Here is a 12,368-nt window from a genome sequence, read left to right as displayed (position 1 = left end):
TTTCCTCAAGAAAAACAACTTCCTTGAGAACATGGTCCAGTAAGAGACATTCACAATATTGTCACACCAATGTAGTGAAAAACAAAATATACACTATTGTTTCTTTATATCAGCTATTTAAGGGCTGGGATATTTCAGTCGTTGACTCAGCATATGTTGTAATTCATGTATAGAGACTTCATTTACTTTGAAATGAACAGTGGCTGGCCAGATGCAAACTTTGCAAAAATTGATTGTTAGAATTCAAAGCTGACCACAGGGTTTTGCTTTGATCAGCATCAACTGTTTCAACTGGTTGAACCAGAACAGAAAGCACCGGTACAGACAGGGGCTAACCTCTGGGTATGGCACATGTAAATCATGGGGTCAATATGTTTATTTCCGTGTTATTAAAACAGTCCAGTAAACATTAAACAGAACTTTTATAACTGTGTACCTGTTCTAACATTGTTGCATCTTTAACTTGACACCTTCTTGATGTGGGAACACTTTGAGCTGGAAGTTCACTTTTTTCACCTGAAAATAGTTTTAAAAATTCTATATTGCATCAATTTCTCCACTGCTTTATAGGATATAAATGTAAATAGTTTCAAAAACATGCCAAATTGTTGAGTAAGAACTTAATGTTTTTTGAAACAAAATATAAAATTTAAATGTGAAATATTATGATTCAGTCAGTTATTCAATTTCATACCAATCACACTTGTGCATACTTTACTTGCTACTTTATTTACTAAACAACAGTGTGTGATTTGCTTGTTTCAATTGTCTGAATGAGAGTGTCCTATGTGAAGGCATATGTTGGATGTAGAATCAATTCACAAAAAGTTAATGCATAATATTTAACAGATTAAATGACAAAATAAGTTAATTGTCTATAAAACACTTTGCGAATGAATACTATTTAGTAACCGCTCGACCAATCCACTTATGTTTACCTGATCCTGTTGCCTTAGACACTGTAGTATTTGTAATCTTTTTTGTTGCCAGTTCTCATAGGTTTCTTAACTCATGAATTTCTGTAATCACAGAAGATCACTTGGGGTACAAACTGAAAACAAAATTATATACATACACATGTAGTGATGTACATTACTTCAAAATGCCTTCCAGTTGCTAAATTAAACTTTAAAAGACTTTTTCTCTTTCCCAAGACTAATTTGAAGTGCTACACGTGTATGAGTCTCCATACAGTCACGCACGGTCTTTTATACTCGAGTTACATTTTCGGGGGCTACTGACAGGGGGTAAACAATACATAACACATGCTATTTTTCGGGAATAAATTAATTAAAATGGCAATGTATCAAATAATGATACAAACATAGATGGAAGGAAATGTGTCAAAAATTAAAATGATTTTATTTTGCAAATACTTGTTGTCCAGACAGCGAGAAAGTTTTCGGACCCCAAACAAATGCGTGTAACCACGTGAGAAAATGCAGATCTGACACGTTCAACACGGGGCAAACACTTCATAAAAAGTGTTATAGGAGCGATAAGAAACTGACGATCTGCGATCGACTAGCTCAGTGATAATTAATGCAGCATATGTTGCATAATATTTAAGGATCTCGAACGTAATAGTAATATTTATGTGTAAATCATACTTACTTGCAAACGGACTGTCCTTGGTTAGCTTACCGGATGTGCCCAACAACACCTGTGCTATTGTTTATACTCCGCTTCCGAAGAACTATATGTGTTTCAGTTTTATGATTTTTGAACATTTAAGTTCAAGAATACATATTTTTATGATACATCTGTTGTTGCATAACATGTAATATTGTCATTTTGAGACAACGATATCAGTTTTATCGATGTTGCGCAAAGATTTTCGGATTCGCGTATTGATATCACAGAATGTAAAAAGTCCATCATGGCGAGATGTAAACAACATTGTGAATTTAGTCTGTGAAATCCCCGTTTTTTCTACTGAATCTGCATGTGATCCATGTTTTCTTCATTAGCAGTCATTGGTAACGACATTCATTTAACCAAACCTTATTATGTGACCGATTGTCAAGACCAGATTATTTTGTATACAAGGTATGAAGACACGCATTTTCGCTTTCTTTCGAAAGTCTCAAAACCTAGTGAAATTTGTCACCCCCACGTGTGTTCAGAAAGGATTTTGTCGATATAGAATAGAATTTCGAAAATATCTCGATAGGTTTCCATTCCTTATATGTGCGAGAAATAACTTATCTATATTTAGTAATAGTATATCGTGTAATAAAAGCTACAGCGATGCAACCATAAACAATTACAAAAACACTAGTTTTGTTCTTATAAAACATTTTTTGAGAAAAAACATGATTTTGTTTATTGTTTGTTCATCAATGAAACCATTGGGCACAAACAAAATGCGTTACGGTACTCATTGCCCTTGTATTTTACCACTGAAAAATTTGCCAGTTTTCACCAATGGTCACTGTATCTCCCCCTTAAGCCAATATAATATCAGATTTGTTATAACCTTTGTTTCCCTTATCGGCAGTACAAGTGTAGAAAAAAGGGTCAAACTATTTGATATTTTGTATCTTAAAATCTAAACTGGGACAGGGGCATGTATATCCAAACCCTACAACCCGCAATGTGTATTGTAATACACAGGTATACAAATCGCGGGGTAAGAACGCATAGCTCTCGCATGTTCGATAATAACTTTTAACATATGATAGCACGGAGTGTGAACTTAAATATACGACAAAAGTATTAAAAAGGAGGCAAAATAGCACAGAATATCAACTTCAAAAGTGATAAAGTATGAATTAAGGTCATTTACATTGAACTTTATTATTGCATAAATTTCAGTCACTGGATCTCGTGTCCAAACTGCACAAGATCATCTTCTGATCTAATGCTGAACACGTTGGAGTTGAGATCTTTTATCATCACTATGCTGTTCGTCGTCCAGGTTTGGAGGACTGCTTTTGCTTTAACCAGCTGTCGCGAATGATATGCAAGTTCACTCCGCATATTGATGATTTCCTCGTTCACATAGATATGTGAAATTGAATCCCTATCACGGAATGCCTTCCTTGACTTAAGCAGCTTGAACTTCGTATCGACAAACTTCAGACGGACGATAATTTGCCGAGGTTTAGGCGGGGATCTCCCAGCACCATGCTGCTTACGAGGTTTACCCACACGATGAGATCGCTCAACATCGGTGGGCTGTAAGTCAATACCTGCAGCAGCCTTCAGAACAACGACTGTGGTGTCTTCCTCGAGTGTTTCCCGGAAACCGGAGATTCTGACGAGGGCGCGACGTCCATACTGCTCGACGTCGTCTATATGTAGACGTTGGTCACGGTTTTCATTTTCAAGCATATCAATTCGTTGGAGGAGGGGGGATACACGGGTGTTGACCTCCTGGGTAACTAAATTAGCGATGTCCGCCTTAAGGGAAGTCTTAAGGGCTACCACAATCCTGTCAATATCGATATCCGACAGCGACGAGGGACTAGCACTGGGATACGACCCGGGAAATGGACTGGGTTGGACATACCCCGGGGGTAGGGATGGCCAGGTGGATGTGTATACTGAGGTTAGGGCTTAAAGCCAGGTTGACCTGCAGTAAGATTCATTGGGGTGAACACCTCAGATATGGAGTTATTGCAGAGTACAGTCTGTTTATGTCTTTTGAGTTCCCGGGGGATGAGTGACCTAGTCAAGGATGATGAACTAACGTGATGACGTTTTTCTCCTTGAGAAGGCGATAGAGACATGTGTGCTAGCAGTACATATGTAGTTACATGTAGTTATCGGGATACATACAATGGCTTCCACAGAATGCACGGGCCGGGCATGAGTTCTCACTCAAACGTTCAATATGGAGGGCTGAATAATACGGCTGCAATTGTCAATAACATAGCAGGTTTTCGTTGTATATAATAGGAAGTCATCTAACAACCCAATAATGCACAATAATGGACCTCAGGAACCTCGCAAAAATACCTTTTACATAAAAAAAATCGGAGCTGCTCGAAAGTGTAGCTCACCCGGCGGGGGCAGATAATTCACAAAAATCATTTATAATTGTCGCGAGTTTTACAAATATTGATTCGGTTTTGCATTTTTAAATGAAATAACAACGATATTCTGGGGTAAGGGTCAATCGTAGTCACTCTTTAATTGAATAGTATATAAAATGTTCATATCTGGTAAAGGATACTTGGCAAGGAAGTTGTTACCTCTCGAATCCTCTACGAAGACACTCTTTGTTGTAAACGGATTAACTAATTATCTGACGTTCACTGCTGTTAACGTTTGAAATAGTTATCTAGAGTTCAACAGAAAGACCGTTTGATTTTCTTTTTAGTACATTTTGAAAGAAACGGAATGCATATATTACTAAATCAGAAAAGTGCCGGAATTTGTAGCTTATCATTGAACGCTAGATTTAAATGGCGCCATTTTGAATCGGGATTTCAATGCAGGTCGGCCGTTTGCTGCTATTGATATCACTGGTGTAGTTGTGTAAATACCATACTCTTTTTTTGAAAACGAGGAACAAAACAGCCACTAACGAAACGAAACTGTTTTGCAGTGAAGAAAAATTACGTTCTGATTGGACAATACTACGAGCGATGTCTTCATTTTTGAAGAAAAAACATTTCATATATCTTGACTGCTGTGAAAATTAAAGAGTTGATTAAACGGCGAATTCATGATATTTTGATGGTAAAATGTAATAAATACAGATATCGTAGGGGTTTGATATTATGTTGGTGTGGATAGTATGCCGCCTCATTTTCCCAGGAGGCTTTCACGCATGGGGAAGCACCGGAAACGGACAAAGTTTTTACAGATCCAAATTTTGCGCCGCTTAGGGATTTGAAAAATTCGAGGAGTGCTTAGATTGTATTTTGCAAAACTTGTCACGTGCGGTTTAGTCTGTACTTATGCTGAGGGTATAGTGATGAGTCGTTTGTTGTTATGCTTGTTTATATAGATGTATATACAGATGTGTTGAAAATAGTGTCAACACCATAGTGTATCAAATCTTCGTCTGTCTTGTACTTGGTATGCTCGCCTAATCTCTGCAGCCTTTCTTGGTCAAAATAAATTAGTATTGCTCCTTGTAAGTACAACATACATAATTTGTTTTGTGGGTTTCTTGTTGTTTTCAGTCTATTTTTAATTCTTATCTTTTGCGTGTCTCCTTCCTATGAACAAAGACAGTTACTTTCTCCTCTATCTGCAAATGATATAATTTCAGTCTCGCTAACTGTAAATATTTAAATCTTTCCCCTTCCTTATGTTTGTAGATATTCATGCAGAGCTAAACATGTACAATATGTAATACATATCTGTAATATTTCGGTATCACATTTAAGTAAATCACAAATGTCTACGGACATTCCGTTGTCGTCAATGTCAATACGATGTCGTTATAAATAGTGGAAAATATACCAAACAATACTATTAATTGAACACGTGTCTTGAACTTCATTAATATTTAAAGATCAGGACAAATTTGTTTAAGAAATAACCCCAACACACGGCAACATTATGATTCAGCACACGATACTGATGACAAGATCTCGTTTTGTAATAATAATTGCAGGGTGATTGATACTCTTGTTTTAATATGATCTAGCTAGAAATAGTTATATGCTCGCAAGTACATTGTACATGTGAGGGCGAGCCAAATTATTGCAATGTATCTCTCCCTTTAAATCGGACTAAAGACTGATCATTAATCGAGATACAGATGATGATGTTCCGACAGGTACGTTGCCGTTGGCATCATGTTTTATATTTTGTGATGTTTAATATAAAATGGACGAAAAAAGTCGACGAAGAGTCCCCTCATTGTGTCCATCTCGTAGAGGAGTTTAATTCACATACCTCGTGAGAGGGTGAAAAACACTCATAAGATTACTGAAAATTAACCAGTTAACCAACACTGAGGTAGGGGATCATCCCAATCATTGCTGAAGGTGACAGACATCATTTCCCGAAGCAATAATTTCCCACGAATAGTGAATGGCTGAGCAAATCCAAGAAGCTCATATACACTGTTTATGGTCGACAGCAGACCACGTCGCGTGTATGCTTTCTCCACATGGTTAAATTTGAAGGTGAAGGCATCAGTTTCTGTATTCCACAGAAGTCCTAAGCTTCTCTGCGTTAGAAGAGTTTCTGCCACGAGATCAAGATTTTTGAGATCATTAGCAAGGTCTTCATGACAAAAGGAATTAAGCACTTCCCGGCTATTAGACGCGAACGTATGAAGTCTGATCCGTCCATTCTCTTCGAGAGCCTGTTTCATGCGTTCAACGATGTCAATAGCTTCGGACTTTGTCCTACATGACAACAAACCGTCATCGACGTAGAAGTATATATAATATATAATGTAGAAGTGATTAACTACAAAGTCCTTCACGTCCTTATCAGAGTTTTCCACAGCCTTATGTTGTCCGTAATTCGCAACGGCAGGATATGTCGTGTTACCGAAAACATGTCTCGTCATTTGTTACTCGACTAGCGGCTGACTTATATCATTGTCTTTGTGCCACAAGAAACGTATGAAGCGACGCTGCTCCTCAGGAACCTGAAAGTTGTAGAACATCTGCTCCACGTCCATGGTAACTGCAACTCTTTCACGACGAAACCTAAGCATGATACTAAGCAGGCAGTTCAGCATATCTGGGCCTGGTAACAGGACGTTGTTTAGCGACACATTCTGGCGCTTCGCTGATGAGTCAAACACAACCCGCACACTATCAGGCTTCTTCGGGTGCTCAACTGCAAACAACGGTAAATACCATTTATCCGTCGAATCTGGTAAGGCTGGCGCCAACTCTGCATGCGTATTGCTGAGAAGCTTCTCCGTGAACTCCATAACCTTCTTCCGTTTATCAGGGTAAGACTCAAATTAAACGAATTCACTCTTTTAAGAACCATACTTTTGTTGTCTGGCAGAAAATGTAGATTCTCCTTAAAATGTATGGGTGCCTCCCAGTGTCCACTTGGAGTTTGCTGAAATACAGTCCTCATAATGCTTAGGAACCCTGTGTCCTAAATCGACAAGCCAGGTTTCTCATCTCCCGGAACTCGTTCGAAGATGGGATCCTCCTTTACTATAAATTCAATTCCACATGGCTGTAAGTATGTAGGTCTGTCGTTTGCGAATACCGACGTTTTCCTGATATTGACCTGTTCTGGTAAGTGTGCCTGACCTAAACACACATTACCAATAATGACCCATCCCAGAGGCAACTTCTGGCCAAACGGTAACCAATCCCCATCAATACGTTGTTCCACAACATGATGTATCTACCTATCAAAAGTTCAATCTCGACACTATCTTCCACAGCTGGAATAAGTGCTGCAATGCCTGTGAGATGACTGTAGTTCTCCGCCACTGCTGGAGACGGTATTTCACTGCGAATGCTGGGGATATCTTTATATTCAATCAAACAAGGCGATTGTAGAGTACATGATCCATCAAGAGATTGAATGGTATATCCAGATGCCCTTCTAATAGAGGTAGTAAACTTGCCGGCGCATGCGGAAAGTACATATTCTGACTCTGGACCACGTTCTCCAAAGGCATCGAAAAAAGCTGACATAGCCAACGACTTGTTACTTTGGTCATCAATCATACTATATATCTTGCGAAATACACTGACAAGCAGTATCTTGGCACACGACTTTCTAGCACCGTGCGGAGTACTACAAACTTCAGTACAACGCGTTTCAACTTGAAGCTCCTCCCCCTCGTGTTTTTTTGCGAGGTTCTTGAGACCGCTGACTTCTTCGGTTATCTTGTAATCTGTCCCCCTCATGCTGTTTACCAGAGTCTGTGTCCTGATGGAGAATTCCAATGTGATCTGGAGAACCACAAACATCGAACTTGACAGTTTCCTTGCATGTTTTCCGAGTGTGGCGTTTCTGCCCACAACACCTCAAACAGTAACCGTTGTTATATATAAAGTCTTTACGATCTTTCACAGTTTTGTTACGGAATTTAAAGCAGTCTTTGAGTAGATGATTTGAAATCTTCCTATGAATAGGGCACTTCCCGTAGTTAGGGCTGGGATCCTGGGTAACCTCAGTCTTCCTCGATGATACCGAAGTTGGACGAAGAGAATCCTGTGACAGGGTTTGAATTTCAGCTGCGTACCCGGAACACCTTTGTTCGGCTTCACCAATGTGCCACCAAAATCGAAACTTGGGTTGTTGTGTAAGCGGGCCAGATCACGTAAGTATTTCGTGAGTTCTGATAATAGTACTTGCGACACACGATTTGTCACTTTATAACGATCACACTGATTTAGCCCATTTCTCACGCAAGCGTTTTGATAATTTCCTCACAAAGTCATTTATCCCATTTGACGTGACATAATACGCGAATTGGTCCTAAAACTGTGTCGGTTTTAATAGATTCAACCTCTGCTGCGAAATCAGACAGATCGAAAAAGCGTTTGGAGTCATTTTACCTAAGGTCAGGAAATTGGTGTATCCGTCGTTTCAACGCATTTCGATAACTTCAGCACTTCCGAACTCACTATCAAGACGCTTCCAAATTTCTTCTACAGCCTTCTGAGGATTCCTGGGATTAGTGGCGCGTATGTTTTCTGCTTGATTTTTAGAGTCGGCACCAAGGTGATTCACCAGCAGATCTAAATGTTCTAAGACTGACGCTCTCTTCCATTTCATTTAAAATCCCATATTTCCAGGTAAGATACCTCGCCGGTTCATCGGTGAATTGACAGTCTCTTAGGCAGGAGTTGGTTTTTTGCCACTAACTTCGCCAAGTCAAATGCCTCAGTTTTGGTGTCAGGTTTGAAAACAGTTGCACAAGGGTTGATAATATTTTTAGAACTTTTAGAATAACCGATGCTCAATTTGGATTTCGACCCGGACTTAGCACAGTGGAGGCTATTTTTGCTCTTAATTCAATTATCACTAAATCTCTTAGTAAAAATAAACATATTTATTGTTGTTTCGTTGATTTCAGACAGGCTTTTGACTATGTTGATAGAATAAATTTGTGATACAACTTGTCCAAGCTAGGGGTTAAAGGTAAACTGCTAAATGTAATTAAGTCTATATATATATTAAAGTTAAATCTTGTGTGTCAAGTTTAAAGGAAGTTTTTTGGACTTCTTTGACAATAATGTCGGTTTAATGTAAGGCGAAATTTTATCGCCGATACTTTTTTCTATGTATAGGAACGACTTTGAAACGGTTTTTTTTTTTATCTCAAAATGTAAAAATCACTATGAATTTGAAGTACTGACTCTGTTTTTAATGCTTTATGCGGACGACTTGGTGCTATTTTCTGAATCTATTGAAGGATTGCAAGAATTACTCGTTAATCTAACAGATTCTTCAAAGAAATGGAATCTCACCATTAATACAGACCAAAACAAAGTTGTGGTGTTCCGTAAAGGCGGAAAGATGAGAAATAATGAACTGTGGTAACTAAATGGTGAAGTTGTCGCAACTGTCGAAAACTTCACATATCTAGGTGTTAAAATTAATTTCAATAATGAATTGAGTTGCATGCAAAAACAGTTGCCGGAACAAGGGCGCAAAGCCATGTTTGCCTTATTCTCAAAATGTTCAACATTGAATCTAAATATGAAGACTTTGTTAAACCTATTTGACACTTATGTGAACAGTATATTGTGTTATGCCAGTGAAGTATGGGGAGCCAGTAAATGTCTAGACATTGAAAAAGTGCACTTACATTTTTGTTAACAGATCCTGAAAGTATTTTATTTACTAGTAGTGCAATGGTATATTTTGAACTCGGGCACTATCCTCTGGAATACTTACGGAAATATAAAATGATAAAATTCTGGTTTAAATTACTTGATTCGACAAATTGTATTGTAAAAAGTGCATATACACTCTTATTAGGCAACAATACTGGCACATGCTTTAACTGGGTAAACCAAGTCAAGCAGTTACTTTTCGAACTAGGTTTCGGCGACATATGGTTGAGGCAATCGACAATTAAATACAAAAATGTCATAATGCTGATAGGTCAAAGAATATTCGACGATGCAGTGCAAGACTTAAAGGGTCTATTAGAGTCGTCGTTTAAGTGCCTTTTATAAAAGCATATTGTAAATCATTTTTCGATTCAATATTATTTGAGCAAGTATATTCCTACGCTTGTCTGTCCATACTTTAGCAATCGAGACAGGAAGACACAGAAATATAGCCAAAAATGCGGGAGCCTGAAGTTGGTTCATAGTTCCTAGTTGCGTTTAAGTTAAACGGAACTAGGAACCAGACCCTAGTTCCGTTTAAGTTAAACGGAACTAGGAACCAGACCCTATTTCCGTTTAACATAAACGGAACTGGGCACCAGACCCTAGTTCCGTTTAACATAAACGGAACTGGGCACCAGACACTAGTTCTGTTTAAGATAAACGGAACAAGGAACCTTACCCTAGTTCCGTATAACATAAACGGAACTAGGAACCAGACACTAGTTCCGTTTAAAATTGAAATAACACTATCAATTGAACTTCGACCAAAATACTAGGTCTGCTTTAGAAAAACATCATAGCCAGCCTCTTATAATCGACTGGGAACTCAAATCTGTATGAAGTACAGGAATCGAACCCACAACCTTTCACACGAATATTAATACCACCATAGCCTCTATAAAGTAATTGGTCTTATACGAACTGAGTGTCAGACTCCAGTTACGTTTTTCCTTAAACGGAACTGGGAACCAGACCCTAGTTCCGTGTAACATAAACACGATCAGTGATACTAACTCCTTCAACATTTGATTTCGATAAAATGCAATAGCTCCTAGGCTTAAATTAGTAGGGCAAAGACGTTGTTGATTCAATGCCTGTATAACATTTCCTTTCTTCTTTATCATTTTCATATCACAGTAACGTTGTAGTACTTTTTGCATGTAATATTTGATTGTTTTTTTCTCTCGAAATAACAGGCCTAGGAATGCGATTAGAAATGTAATTTCTGAACATCGTGCTTTTTATTTACTACCTAACTGGTAAATGAAATGAAACTTTAAGGGTACTTCTTAAAATGGCATTTATCATCCTTAGCTGGATTTTGCATGATTCAGTAATAAATTATTTGCATTTATTAATACAGAACTGTATGTTAAACTGAACACTATATCAGTTGATTCCGCTCGATTAGTATGGTTTAATTTTGTTTAACGTCCTATTAACAGCTAAGGTCATTTAAGGACGTGTCTCCATGTGTGTTTAGTGTATTCGCGCTTGCGTGTATGTATGCAGGAGACAGGGTATTTTGGTGTGCTTCCTCTCAACCTTTAGTATTAATAATGTTAACTTGTATTTGTAATGCTACATATTTTCAGTGCAGAAGAAGTTTTCAAAATTATGTACACTCATTTTTTTTTCTTGAAAACCATGTACAAGTCATTACATGTGTGTTACAGAATGTAAATCTTGATAGCCTTCCTGAACACAGAGTTGTCACTGTACGAACACAGGATTTTATATTAATAACTTACTTGCTATACTTCCGGCCATGTCCATTCCCTGATGTTTTAAGTGTTGTTATGCCTTTGGCACTGTACGAACACCGTGTTTTATATAAATACCTTACTGGCTATACTTCCGGCCTTGTCTATTCGCGGATGTTTTAAGTGTTGTTAGGTCTTTGTCACTGTACGAAGACAGGGCTTCCTATTAATAACTTACTTGATCTACTTCCGGCCATGTCCATTCCAAGATGTTTTAAGTGTAGGTATGTCTTTGTCACTGTATAAACAGTGTTTTATCATTACATGTGTGTTACAGAATGTAAATCTTGATAGCCTTCCTGAAAACAGAGTTGTCACTGCACGAACACAGTGTTTTATATTAATAACTTACTTGCTATACTTCCGGCCTTGTCTATTCGCGGATGTTTTAAGTGTTGTTATGTCTTTGGCACTGTACGAACACAGTAATTTATATTAATAACTTACTTGATATACTTCCGGCCATGTCTATTCCCGGATGTTTTAAGTGTAGTTATGTCTTTGTCACTCTACGAACACAGTGTTTTATATTAATAACTTACTTGCTATACTTCTGGCCATGTCTATTCCCGGATGTTTTAAGTGTAGTTATGTCTTTGTCACTGTACGAACACAATGTTTTATATTAATAACTTACTTGCTATACTTCTGGCCATGTCTATTCCCGGATGTTTTAAGTGTAGTTATGTCTTTGTCACTGTACGAACACAATGTTTTATATTAATAACTTACTTGCTATACTTCCGGCCATGTCTATTCACGGATGTTTTATATGTTGTTATGTCTTTGTCACTGTACGAACACAGTGTTTTATATTAATAACTTACTTGCTATACTTCCGGCCATGTCTATTCCCGGATGT

At 37.9% G+C, this 12,368-nt stretch overlaps 1 protein-coding gene across 1 annotated transcript in view; it reads left to right on the top strand.

Annotated features, from left to right (window-relative positions):
* Positions 1-12,368, top strand: part of LOC110457310 — a 57,797-nt gene that overhangs the window by 13,556 nt on the left and 31,873 nt on the right. The gene's annotated exons all lie outside the window — the stretch shown is intronic.

The sequence above is a fragment of the Mizuhopecten yessoensis genome, unplaced genomic scaffold (genome assembly GCF_002113885.1).
Source record: "Mizuhopecten yessoensis strain PY_sf001 unplaced genomic scaffold, ASM211388v2 scaffold1127, whole genome shotgun sequence".
In the NCBI taxonomy this organism is placed as follows: domain Eukaryota; kingdom Metazoa; phylum Mollusca; class Bivalvia; order Pectinida; family Pectinidae; genus Mizuhopecten; species Mizuhopecten yessoensis.
Note: the sequence above shows the minus strand (reverse complement) of the source record. Positions and strands in the feature narration are given on the sequence as shown.